Source organism: Dermacentor albipictus, chromosome 3 (genome assembly GCF_038994185.2).
Source record: "Dermacentor albipictus isolate Rhodes 1998 colony chromosome 3, USDA_Dalb.pri_finalv2, whole genome shotgun sequence".
Classification (NCBI taxonomy): domain Eukaryota; kingdom Metazoa; phylum Arthropoda; class Arachnida; order Ixodida; family Ixodidae; genus Dermacentor; species Dermacentor albipictus.
In genome coordinates, this window is record NC_091823.1 from 160,373,845 (window position 1) to 160,387,277 (window position 13,433).

A 13,433-nucleotide genomic window follows, 5' to 3' on the forward strand; every position below is an offset into this window, starting at 1 on the left:
GAAGCAGTTAGCCAAAAAGCAGCTCGGTTGTGTGGCACAGGTTTTTCGCATGTACTCACTCTTACTGTGACAAGTTCGTGACGCTTTCCCTGACCCCGGGGGGGGGGGGGGAAGAAGAAGAAGCCGAGGCGAGCGGATGCGTGTCACATGCACTCCGCAGTTTTTGGACTTTTTGACCCGTCAAACCCTATTGGACCACCAAAATTTTGTCTGGGATCGACGCCGGTACTGAAGAGGACCACGAGGATCCCCAATTCAAACCGGTGGGTCCAATATTTTGGATTTTATCGGACTTTGAATTTCCCCCGTGGTCGGCCGGACGGTAGGCCTAACGAGACCTAGCACGAGAGCGGGGCTCCGCGGGCTCCCCGGCCTCGGCCCGAGGTAGAGACGACCCGGAGCGAAGTCCCGAATACCCAACCCCAACTGTGAGCATTCATCGACGAGAGGACCGACAGGTTTCATGGCGGAAACCCAAGAAACCATGGACGAAGATTTTCACGACGCCACCGAGCCCGTCCTCGTGCAAGATCGAAGCGGGCCCGCGGCAGGCACCCAAGCCCCGATAGGCAGCACCCCAACGACAGGAAGACCACAGGAAGAAAGCAATAACGACGTGGACCCGGAATGGGAGATCGCCATGTCCAGGAGACAGAAGAGGCGCCAGCGAGACGGCAAAGGATCGAGCAGCCAAGTTTTGGCGGGAACGGCGCTAGGGAACAGAAATTCCCTAGGCGACGAAAAGATCACAGGCGGCGCGCCAGCTGCGCCGAAGCGAGGAGGAGGAGAGGGGCTGCCGCGGAGACGACTGCCTCCGCTCCCGAAGGACGATTTAAAGATAGTGCTCAGGCCAAGGGGACTCGCAGTCAAGAGCTTGCAGACACACCAGGTTGCGCGAGTGGTGGTCGCGGCCATGCAAGGCGGAAGACTTGATCATCAGGCTGCGCAATGGCTCCAACATCATAATAGTAAGCACCGGCAACGAAGAGGCGGCCCAACGTATACGGCGCATCACGCAGCTAACGTTCGGGAACAGCAGCTACGCCATCAACGCACACTTGGCGGCGCCGGAGGGCACGCTGCGGGGGGTCATCCACGGGGTGGACGCGGGGACCTCGCCGGAAGAGCTCAAGGCGAACCTTAGAGTCCGAACGCAAGGAGTCAAGATCTTAGCAGCCAGGATGCTGGGACGGTCGAGCACGGCAGTCATCACATTTGATGGCCCCATAATCCCGAAGCAAGTACTCTACTACGGTGGAGAGATGTGGTGCTTTCCGTACCGCCCGACGAGACAAGTATGCTACAAATGCTGCCAGCAGGGGCATCGGTTGGACGTCTGCCCGAATCCGGAGGCCAAGGCCTGCAAGCAATGTGGCTGCCAAAATCCAGCGGAACAACACCAGTGCACGCCCAAATGCCTGATATGCGGGGGCGATCACGTTGCAGGCACGCGGGACTGCAAGCAACGACTCAAGACGGCAGGCGAGCTGCGAGGAGGTCCCCAGGGACATCAGCAGCAGAGGCGCAGCCGCAGCCGAAGCAGAGGCGGCGCAAGAAGACCGAGGTGGTTCCGAGACGAGGGCCAGGACCAGGGTCAACAAAACTTCAATGCCTACCGGAGCGGGTCACGGAGCTGGAGCCGTGACCGGGGCCGGAGCCAGAGCCGAGGGTCCAACCGGGACAGATCCTATCCACCCCTGGGCGGCACGGGCCAGCAGCAGCAACAAAAACAGCAAAAGAAGAGCGGCGGCGGCGTTAAGGTGAGCTGGGGGACCGGCCCTCCCAAAACACTTTTTGCTCCGCACTCGGGACCACACACTAACAACACGCAGACAGCGGCCGAAAGGCAACTAAGTGAGGAAAACAAAAGTCTCAAACGCGAACTCGAGCTAAGCCGATAAGAAACGCGACAACTCAGAAAGAGGATAGACGACCTAATTAAAGAAATGCAAGCGCTCAGACGAGCGGGGTACTCGCCGATCAGAACGCCAACGCCACCACCGCAGGCCGTGGCACCAGTGCAGCAAAACACAGAGGAGAAAAGCTTTAATGATGAAATCAGGGCTTTCATGACTAGCGTGCAAAACCAAATGCAACAGATGCAAAATCAGATGCAACAAACGCAACAAAAGATAGCTCTGCAGGACCAGAGCTTCCGTAACTACGTCAAAAATCAAAACACGCAAAAAACCACTAATGACGCCAGGGATAGGCTATACAATGACAGGAGATCCGGATCAGAAACCCAAGGTACAAGCAACAACAGTAACAACGCAACATGGCAGGACAAAACCAACTAGAAGTATGGCAGTGGAACTGCAGAGGGTACAAGCGCAAGCAAGGACTCCTGCAACAGTTCATATCTACGCGAGAAAATCCACCAGATATAATCATGCTACAGGAAACGAATAATACCCCCGCACTCACGGGCTACACGTGCCAGGAGAGTGGCCGCACCGCGACCCTCATAAGTAACAAAGTAGTAACCATAGCGCATAAAGAAATCGAGGACACCCAGATAGAACACGTGGTCACGGAGGTGATTCCCAAAAGGAAAAGAAAGGCTAGAAGTACGTACATAGTAAACTTGTACAGCCCACCTAAACAGACAAAAGGAAACTTTATTAAACTTTTCGCGGAGGCCAAAAAATTGGCGGGACAAAACACCCTAATCATAGCGGGAGACTTTAACGCTAAAAGCCCGCGCTGGGGCTATAAAAAGGAAGACAAGAAGGGACGAGGCATCTGCACGGCGGCAGAAAACACCGGGTGCGAGCTGCTCGCCGATAAAAACCAGCCGACTAGACAGGAACACAGCGTCAGTCCAGACACGTGTCCTGACCTAACCTTTATCAGGGGCGCCAAGCAGGCAGAGTGGGAAAACCTGCTCGAGAACCTTGGCAGCGACCACCACATAATAAGAGCCAGCACGGTGGCAGACAATGTCAAGAGGAAAATTGGTATGGCTCGGCTGACGGATTGGGACGCCTTTAGAGCACACTGTCGACAGCTAAAAGGTAACATTACCTCGGTTGAAGAGTGGAGCCAGCAACTCAAGCAAATTCAGGAAATGTACACGCAAGAAGTGCATAGAACGGAACAAACACCGGAGGTAGACAAGCGGCTCCTCAGGCTCTGGGAAGCTAGACGCGGGCTCACCAAGAGATGGAAAAGACAAAAGCTAAATAAGAAGCTAAAGAAGAAGATAGCGGACATCACTAGGCAGACGGAGGAGTACGCGACGCAGCTGGCCAGACAGGGGTGGCAACAGTTTAGCAACTCGCTGAACGGGACCCTAAGCACGGCCAAAACGTGGCGCATCCTCAAGGCCCTAATGGACCCTAGCAAGAACAAGTCCGAAAGCTGCAAATCGATCCAAAGACTGGTCCACCAGTACGAAGGTTCCGAAGAGCAGCTCCTGAAAGAAGTCTGAGAAAAATGCTACGGGAAAGACCAAGTCGAAGGTTACAAAGGAGATTATCTCGGTGAGGAAAACCAGAAAATGGACCGACCCATCACAAGAGAGGAGGTCACCGAGGCCGTGAGAGCGGCCACCAAGAATACAGCGGCGGGAGCGGACAAGATTCGAAACTCGCTCATAAGAAACCTAAGCGACGAGGCAGTCGATCAGCTACGTCGTACCTCAACACGCTCTGGCAAGAGGGGAAGGTACCGGCGGAATGGAAACACGCCATCGTGGTCATGATACCCAAGCCGGGCAAGAAACTACAGATCGAGAATCTCAGGCCGATCTCGCTTACGTCGTGCCTGGGAAAACTGTATGAGAGAATAGTCACCAGAAGGATCCAGCAGCACCTGGAGAACGGGAGGTGGTACCCTGACAGCATGTATGGCTTCAGGGCCAACCTATCGGCGCAGGACGTCCTCCTGCAACTCAAATAGGAGGTACTCGACACAATGCCCAAGGCGGGTGAAAACGTTGTGATGGCGCTCGACCTCAAAGGCGCCTTCGACAACGTCAGCCACGCGGCCATAATGGAGGGCCTCAACAACACCAACTGCGGAAGGAAAGTACACGACTATGTCAAGGACTTCCTAATCGACAGAACGGCAACGGTAGGACTGGGGGAGATGAGGAGCGACACCTTCTCCACACCGTGTAAAGGCACACCCCAAGGCTCCGTGATATCGCCCGTGCTATTTAATGTGGCGATGATCGGCCTGGCAAAACGACTCGGCGAGATTCAGGGCATCCAACACGCGATGTACGCGGACGACGCCACGGTTTGGGTCACGCAAGGTTCACTGGGAGAAAAACAAGAGAAGCTACAAGAGGCTGCGCGCTGTGTCGAAAAGTACACCAGAGAGAGGGGACTGGTATGCTCCACAGAAAAATCCGAATTACTGAGAGTAGGTAGACACCCCACCCAAGCTACGCTGGAAGTAACGCTTGATGGTCAAAACATCCCGGAAAAGAATATGATCAAAATCCTGGGCATGTGGCTACAGGGCAGCAGAAAATGCAGCCACACCATCAGCCTGCTGAGCAAAGTGACGGAGCAGGTGGGCCGGATGATCAACAGGGTCTCCCAAAAGAGATACGGCATGAAAGAGGAAGACACACTCAAACTCGTCGGCAGCCTGGTCGTGAGCCGAGTCATCTACTCGCTAGCGTACCACGCGATGACCAAAGGAGAGAGGGAACAGGCGGACACGATAATCAGGAAAGCATACAAGACGGCTCTCCATCTGCCAAAAAACACTTCAAACGAAAAACTGCTCCAACTGGGCATCAGCAACATTTTCAGCGAACTGGCGGAAGCCCTGCTTGAAACGCAAGAAGCCAGACTCAAAAGCACCCCTGCAGGGAGAGCGCTCCTGACTAGGCTGGGACGGGACACGAGTGGACACGTAGATAGATACGCAGACGTGCCCGACTGCTTAAGAAAAACAATAAGCGTTAGGCCAGTACCTAAGAACATGGACCCCAACCTCCACGAGAGCAGAAGGCAGGCACGAGCCGAATACGTGGAAAAGACACTCGCGCTACTAGAGAACACGGTGTACACGGATGCTGCCCCGTACCCGCGAGAAGGGAAGCGCACGGCCACGGCGGTGGTGGTGGACGGCGACGGGAATCTGATCACATGTGCGAGGGCAAAGGCAGCCGACACAGCGGAGGCCGAAGAAATTGCCGTGGCGCTGGCGGCAGTAGAAGGATATAGGACAGGCAGGCCTCTAAACATCTTAACGGACTCGAAGGAAGCGTGCAGAAGTTACACGAGGGGCAGGATTAGCAAAGCCGCCCTCAGAATTCTTGGCGGAGCCAACTTCGCCGAGAAGAACGTTACGCACAAGTTAATTTGGATTCCGGCCCACGCAGGCATAGAGGGTCACGAAAGGGCAGACAGCCTAGCTCGAGAGACCACGTTCCGAGTAGAGCAGTCGCACGCCCCGGAGTGTCACCCACACGCTTGTGAGGGAGGATACACAGAAATCTTATACTTATAGAAAACTATACTTAGAAAACTTATACAGAGGGACGAGAGCCAAATATCCCCCACCGCACAAAGCTCTAACAAAGGAGGAAGCAACGAGTTGGCGCAGATTGCAGACAAGCTCCTTCCCAAATTTATACATCCTAAACAAAATGTACCCAGCACAATACAGAGACAACTGCCCATGGTGCGGGGCCACACCCACACTATACCATGTCAAATGGGAATGTAAACACAATAAATCATTCCACCAACACAATAACCCGAGTGCGGAGCAATGGGAGAGTCGGCTTACCAGCTGCGAGCTCACGGCCCAAAGGGCCTTAGTGCAGCACGCTAGTGTGGTAGCTAGGCTCAGTGGAGCCTTGGAATAGGGGCCCACCCTTGCTGGAAGAAGCTCCAAGTCGCCGGCGCCCTAGACGACCGAGACCTCGAGACGCTAAATCCTTAAAGGAACCAAAATAAAGTTTCTCTCTCTCTCTCTCTCTCTCCCTGACCCCGAACATGATTGTAATTAATTTCTCTGCATTTTCGGACAATATTCAGGCACCCTAGCCGCGCCTGCCGTGATGCAGCGAAAACCAGCTCGGCCATGGTGACAAAAATAGTTTAGCGTGTACTGAATCTTACTGCGACAAGGTTCTGACAATTTTCATGGCCCCGCAACAACCTAAACCTTCTTTCTGCACTCATGCTTGTCGAAAACGCGACGAGCAATTGCCAGGAGGGATAACACGGGAGTTTGTTGCTTGTGCCGGCAGAACATGCAATCGATAACGCCAAGGAGCTCAAGCACCAGGAACTTGTAACTCGAAAATTCTGTCTTCTGAACGACTCAAGACGAGCTTTAGACTCACTCATTTGTCTTGAGTGCGAGTAGAATGCATTCTGCCAGCGTCCAGCATGGTCTGGTTGAGGGCATGTGTTGTGGTCACTTCTGTGTATTCGTAGCGTACTATCGCGTCGATTATAGTCAAGCTCTTTCGGAAACGCGCGGTAGGCGGTGTATTTGTGCTCTTAAAGTGCAGTAAATAAGGTCTGAGAAGCGGGGAATGCTTGGAAATAGAATGTTTTCGTGGTATGTACGGTAGATATATAGATAGATAAACTTTATAAAAAGAATAATCAGAAAACCGCTAATGGTCGGGGCCCTTAGTCCAGGGCTCCGCTGGCTCTTGCCATCTTCTCGGCTCTCTTTATCAGCTCGAGCTGGTCGTCGAGTGCCGAGCTGGACAGCAGTGCCTCCCATTGCTCCCTCGTGGTGTTCGGGTCTAGGTGTTCTATATTTTGTAGTGTGCACTCCCACGTAATGTGGTATAGGGTTGGCGTGGCCCCACACCATGGGCATTCGTCCCTGTAGGCTATGGGGTGTATCCGATGTAATATGTGTAGGTTCGTGTAAGTGCCTGTCTGGAGCCTACGCCAGGCAGCGGCATCTTCTGTCCGTAGATTTCGATGGGGTGGTGGATATCGCAAGCGACGCCCTCTGTGGTAGTTAACGATGGCCGAATACTCGAGGTCGACAGGGTCCGGGTCTTCTGCAGCAGCCGTGATGAGTGCTCGGTTATGTACGAATCCTCGAGCTGCTCTGTCGGCCTGCAGGTTGCCCGTGATGCCAGTGTGGCCCGGTATCCAGATGATGGTTAGGGTGTTGAAGTCCTCAGGGTCCCCCTTAAGTATTCGGGCTAGGATGTGTGCAGCAGGTCTTCCAATTCTTCCCTGTAGGAAGTTGCGGCAGGCCTGCTGGGAATCCGTGAGGATCGTGAGTGGTTGGTTTGCGTGTAGGCCCTCGCGGATGGCTAACGCGATGACCATCTCTTCGGCTTCCGTGATCGTGCAGGGGCGGGTCGATGCAGCGGAGGTAACGTGGCCTCGGCGGTCGCATGCCACTGCCACTGCGCCCTTGTTGTTCGTCCCATACATAGCGGCGTCCGTAAAACGGGCCGTGGTATTGAACCTGAATGCTTTCTCCATGTACTGGGCCCTTGCTCTCCTCCTGCCGGAGTGTAGGTTAGGGTCCATGTTGCGTGGTATCGGGGCAACGTGAAACCTGTCCTGGACGTGACGAGGTATTAAGCAGGTTTCTTGCGTTCGTGGTGTTATTGCTGGGAACCCCAAGGTTTGTAGGACCTGCCGGCCCGTGTGAGTCCGCGCTAGTCTCTGTTGTTGCGAGACGTAATGGGCTTCTATCAGTTCGCTGAGGGTGTTGTGCAACCCTAGCGCCAATAATTTTTCGGTCGATGTACTCATCGGCAGGCGGAGAGCGGTCTTGAACGCCATCCTCAAAAGTGTGTCGGCCTGCTTCGTCTCGGACTGTGTGAGGTGGTAGTAAGGCAGGCTGTATGTGATTCTGCTCACCACCAGACTACTGACCAGTCGGAGGGTGTCCCTTTCCTTCATTCCTCTGTTCTTGGATGTTACGCGGGAGATCATGCGTGATATCGCTTTGACACTGGTTTTGAGGAGTGTAAGGGTGTGTGTAGCGCGCTGGTTGGACTGCAACCACATGCCCAGCACCCTCAGCAATGGCTTCTCTGGTATGAGGCCCCCGTTGAGGCGTACCTCGAGTCTTCTTGTTGGGTCTGTGGGTACTGCGTGGTTACCCCGGCCTCGCCAGACTCGTAGGAGCTCAGATTTTTCGGGCGAGCATTGTAGTCCCCGTTGGCTGACGTATTCTTGGATTAGATTTGCTGCAATTTGCAGGCGTTCTTCTTTTTCAGCGAGGGACCCTGTTGTGGTCCAGAGGGTTATATCGTCTGCGTAGATTGCGTCCCGCAGACCTGCTACGTCCTGCAGTTTGCTTGCGAGGCCGATCATGGCGACGTTGAACATTGTTTGGGACGAGTCGGGTATTTTCTATGCTGTGGGTGTAAAAGCGAACTGCTTTTGTTAGTTGTGCCGCCCATTCACCACAATCGCACGTTTTGCTTTTACACGCATTATTCGTATGTTTTAATACCTTTCGTAGGACGTTCATGAGACCTAGTTGGCTCATACTTGAAAGTAGGTTAAAACTGTGCGAAAAACGAGGACAGTGAAAGAAACACTCTGCGCAGGTCAGCACAGCGCTCGTGATGTGTTGTGTGTTTCTTTCGCTGTCCTCGTTGTTCGCGCAGTTTCAACCTACCTTCGTGTAAATACCAAAGCGACAGATGTAATTTAATTTTTTCAGCTGACGTTGTCTGGTGGAGTTTCGTTCGGGAAGTACTGCTGCTTACCTGGTGCTACAACGTTGGATCAATGGACAAAAAGCCCGCAACGAGCATTTATATAGAACAAAATAAACATTTCCTCATTTCGCAAGCCGTCTTGTGTCTTTATGAAATTGCACGTGGCACATATTCAATGGAGGCTTGTAAAGATCGTTCGCGATCAATTTTACTGAATAACAAGCGCACGAAGAGTGATTTCGGCGCCTTTCCGGAATTCTTTCGGCATTATAGCGCCGCGTTCTTTCCTTTTACTTCTACAGCTCAACTGCGCATGAAGCCCATGCGGTGGAGCTGTAGAAGCGAAAAGAAAAAAAAGCGCCGATCAGCTCAGCAGGCATAGCGCGTACCAGCTAGCGTTCAAAACGCACGCGACCAGAACCGAAATCGGCAGTGTGGTTCAGGTATTAACGCCGACGGCTCGGTGCGCTGCAGTCGATTCGGCCCCTCGGCTCCATTGGAGTGCCCGCTGTTGTTGAATCCTTTGTCTATGGTACAACAGTAGTAAAACAGTTTATATATACATAAATATATACGGCGCTAGCCTTACAAGAAAACGCGGTCGGATCATACGACTACGTGGAAGGTTGACTTGCTGACCTTATTGGCAACACGTGGTCATATTATATATACGACTTTTACCCCCGCTGAATTTGTGGGGAGCTACCATCCTACAAAATTAAGATGATCTGTAGCGATCTAGCGGTCGTCAACTGCGTGCGGGATTTCATCGTAGAGGTGGCGCATTCTCCGAGGCTATGAGCGCTGCTGAAGTGGTCACCGCCGCTGCGTTGGAGAACTGTGAGAACGTGTCTTTTACGAGCAATAAGAACAGCGCTAAACGACGGGACGAGTGAAGGGACACAGACAACGGCGCTGACTAACAACCAAAGTGTGTTTATTCCGTCAGTCAGCATATATATGCTCCGCCGCTATCTGAAACCACAGAATCTACAGGATAGGGCATGCGCAGGGGGAATGCAATTAATGCGATAAAAAGGCAATCTCCTTTGGAAGGAGAGAAATGGACGGGAGGCTTGCACATGCATCACCACTAACGTGAATGTGGAAGGCTTCGGATATAAGGCGTGCGCGGTCATCACGATATTTTGACAGATAGGTTACACCTTCGAAGGATGGCTTGCAGCCGCATTCATTGCAATGTAGTGACAACTGACTATCTTTTGCCCGTTTCTGAAATTTGTTGAAGTGCTCGCGCATGCGGTCGTTGATGCAACGCCCCGTTTGGCCGATATAAAAACGCTTGCATGAAAGAGGGATCTTGTAAACCACACAGTCACAACAGTCAGCAACAAACCTCTGTCTGTGCTGTTTTACTCTTTTGCAGTTTATAACGTGTCTTTGTTCTCTTCGCCCTTGCAGAAGTCCGCTGAGCCCAGCAGAGGGTGATCTTGGTGACGATCTCACACTACGAAGTCCCGTGGCGTGTTTGCCTTGATGGTATAAGAAACAGGTCTTTTTTGGGGTACCACACTACACGGAAGCCATCTCGGTGGTCCCCTGTAATTTCGAACAAGAACATAGCCTCCCACAGAAAAGTGTCGCACCGTGGAGTTGCGTTGGCTGGACTGAAAAAAAATGCTGGTGTGGAACAAATTCTACCACCGGTTTGAGAATGTCCGGTTTGGAACGAAGTCGGCGACTGAACATTAAATTGGCCGGCGCTTCCTTTGTAGTAGCACGAGGTGTGTTACAATAAGCTAGCAAGAAATACTGAAGATTGGCTGGCAGGTTTTTCCTGCTTGGGTATTTTTGTAGTGCCGTCTTTAGAGACTGGACAAAATGTTCTTTCAATTCATTCGAACTTGGGTGATAAGGCGCCGTTGTAACGTGACGTGCGCCAATCTCTTGAACAAAAGCCTTGAACTCTGTTGACGTTAATTGCGACCCGTTGTCAGATACGATTGTTGTCGGGTAACCGAAGCGGCAAAGCCATTCGCGAAGTCGATCGATAGCTGCCTTGCTAGTTGTGTTTTTCAGAATGCAGACTTCTGGCTATTCAGATTGAGCTTCAACAGGGATTAAGAACGTGTTCCGCCAAAAGGGCCTCGCAAAATCGATGTGCAGTCGCTTCCAAGGAGCTGTTGGCCACCACCACGGGTGGAAAGGTGCACTGTTAGGGGCACTACGCTGTTCTTGGCATGTTTGCATGCATTCACATGGGATTCGATATCAGCGTCAATAGAAGGCCACCAAAGATAACTGCGGGCCAATTCCTGGCATCGCACTGTACCTAGATGACTGTCATGAAGTTATTGTAAACCAGAGACCTCAGGGTTGAAGGCACCACTTCTAGGCATTCCCCAAAGGAGGCAGCCTTGATGCATGGTCAGCTGTGTCCGCCTGTCGAAGAACGGCTTGAGCTCCACGTCATCCACAAAGTTAGGCTAACCTGAACTTGTGCGCTCGAGTACTCTGCGATGAAGTTGGTCTGGCGAGGTTGCGCGTGCAATGGTCCTTGCTGTTGGCCTGTATTAATTGGAAACGTAGCCATTAGAATGTTTGTTGTGCTTCATTGACGGGCGCTTGACGAACTGGCAAGCGCGAAATCTGATCGACCTCTGCACTTTCTCTTGCTTGTGGAAGCTTCAAGGAGTACATTTCAGGAAACAGCGTAATCGCTCAACGGTGAAGGCGTGTTGCTGCCCAAAATGGTATGGCGTACGTTGACCCCCGAACAGTATGCAGCGGTTTATGATCTCTTATCAGTGCGAAAGAGCGTCCGCAAAGGTGGAAATGAAATTTCTTAACTCCGAAAATGATTGATGGAGCTGCTTTGTCGATCTGGCTATACTGCTGCTCTGCATCGGACGTCTTAGGAGCGTAAGCAACAGGATGACTGCTGCCATCAGCGAAAATGTGCGAAAGCACGCCACCTACCCAGTAATAGGATGCGTCGTAAGCCATTTGAAGTGGTCTATGTGGGTCACAGTGGGCCAGGACATCCGCTGACGCCAACGCACTTTTGATGTCATCAAAGGACCTTTAGCACGCATTCGTCCACGCCCATGCCTCGTCGTCACGCAGTAGCTTCTACAGGAGATGAACCAGCGTCGTTAGTCGAGGCAGGAATTGGCCGTAGTTGTTTATAGCTCTAAGAACGAAACTGCTGCTTGTTCTCTGGTGCTGGCGCCGCTACAATGGCATCTGTTTTTCCGTTGTGGGATGCATACCGCCTGCACTCAGTTCGTTCCTCAAATAGGACAACTCCTTTGGGAAGAAAAAGCATTTGTCAGTCTTGATTCGCACACCTCTGCTACCCAGACGACTTAGAACTGCTTCGAAGTTCTGAAAGTGTGCCGCCCTAGTCTTTCCTGTCACTAAGGGCATCATCCAGATAACATGCAACACCTTCGAGATCCTTGACCATTCTGTTCATAATTCGCTGGAAAATACCAGGACCTGACCACATGGCGAAAGACGGCTGGTTTACTTCGAATAGGCCCTTCTGCGTATTGGTGGCCAGAAGACGACGCGCCAATTCTGCAAGCACAACCTGTTGATAGGCGCTGTCGAAGTGAACTTTAGAGACTTCTTGGCCGCCACTGTGTGCTGTGAAAATGTCTTCCACAGGCAGCGAAGGATACCGATCGGTGTCTAGCACAAGGTTCACAGTAGTCTGGTAGTCGCCACAGAGGCGGATGGTTCCATCCTTTTTTACAACCGCCACCACCGGGGTTGCGTATTCGTACGTGGTGTAATGACACCCATTGACAACATTTTTCAAGTTCTTCAACAGCAGAAACAAGTGCAAAAGGCACACTTCGCGCCTTTAAGAACTTTGGACAAGCATCACATTTGAGAAAGAGGTCTACCTTCTCTCCCTTAATACATCCAACTTCTTCTTTAAAAAGGTTAGCGTACTTCTGCAAAAGCTTGCTCATCTCCACTTTTGCTTCAGTATCAGTCCGCTGCCGTCCCGAGGAAAGCTTGTCGCAAGAGTACACAACATTCCATTCGAGCCCCACGTGTTGCAGTCACTGTTGGCCCAGAAGTGGCAGTCCTTCCTGCTCAGTCACGTACAAGGGTAACACAAGACTCTGCCCATTGTGCTCGATGCCAAGTTCAGTCACTCCTGCTGGTTCGACTAGCACACATGTGTAGGTGCGGAGGCGCAAGTCCTTCGCACGCAACTTCGAAGAAGGAAATAACTGTTGCTGTTGCTTTGGAGAAATCACGGATGCTGCTGCTCCCGTATCCGATTCTATTTGAAGCAGCGTCTTGTTTATCAAGAGACGTACGGTTATGGCATCTTTTTCAGAGCATGCGATACCGTTTAACGTCACTTGTGCTCCACTCGCAAGAACTGCCATGTTCCGCGGTCGTGTGCGGACCTTGCGTTCTCATCAGCGTGACACATGCCTTGAATACACTCTTCCTTATCGCTGCCAAAACGCACCGCTGACGCACGCCTGTAGTTCTGGTTCATGTGCTTCTATAAAAGAGCCAGAGTGCGAACACATTTCTGACGTTTTACTTTCGCTGCAGTGTTTACCTACAACTGATGTCTGCCATTGCTTTTGCGCAGATACAGGATGTACGTCAGAGAAGTCCGTTGAACAATGCGCGCACTTCTGCAGCACTTTCAGTTGCGGCGTCCAGCGCTAAAGCTTTCTTCAATCGCTTTCTGAAAGTTAATTTTTATCTTCCGCAAACGAATCTGTTTCTCAGTGCTTCATATAAAAAATTTGCGAGTAGCATGAAGTCGAGAAAGAGCGCAGTTCTGCTATAAATTCAGCTATTG

At 52.0% G+C, this 13,433-nt stretch overlaps 1 protein-coding gene across 4 annotated transcripts in view; it reads right to left on the minus strand.

The window, feature by feature from the left end:
* LOC139046746 (uncharacterized) overlaps positions 1–13,433 on the minus strand; it is a 201,448-nt gene that overhangs the window by 84,796 nt on the left and 103,219 nt on the right. The window lies entirely within an intron of this gene.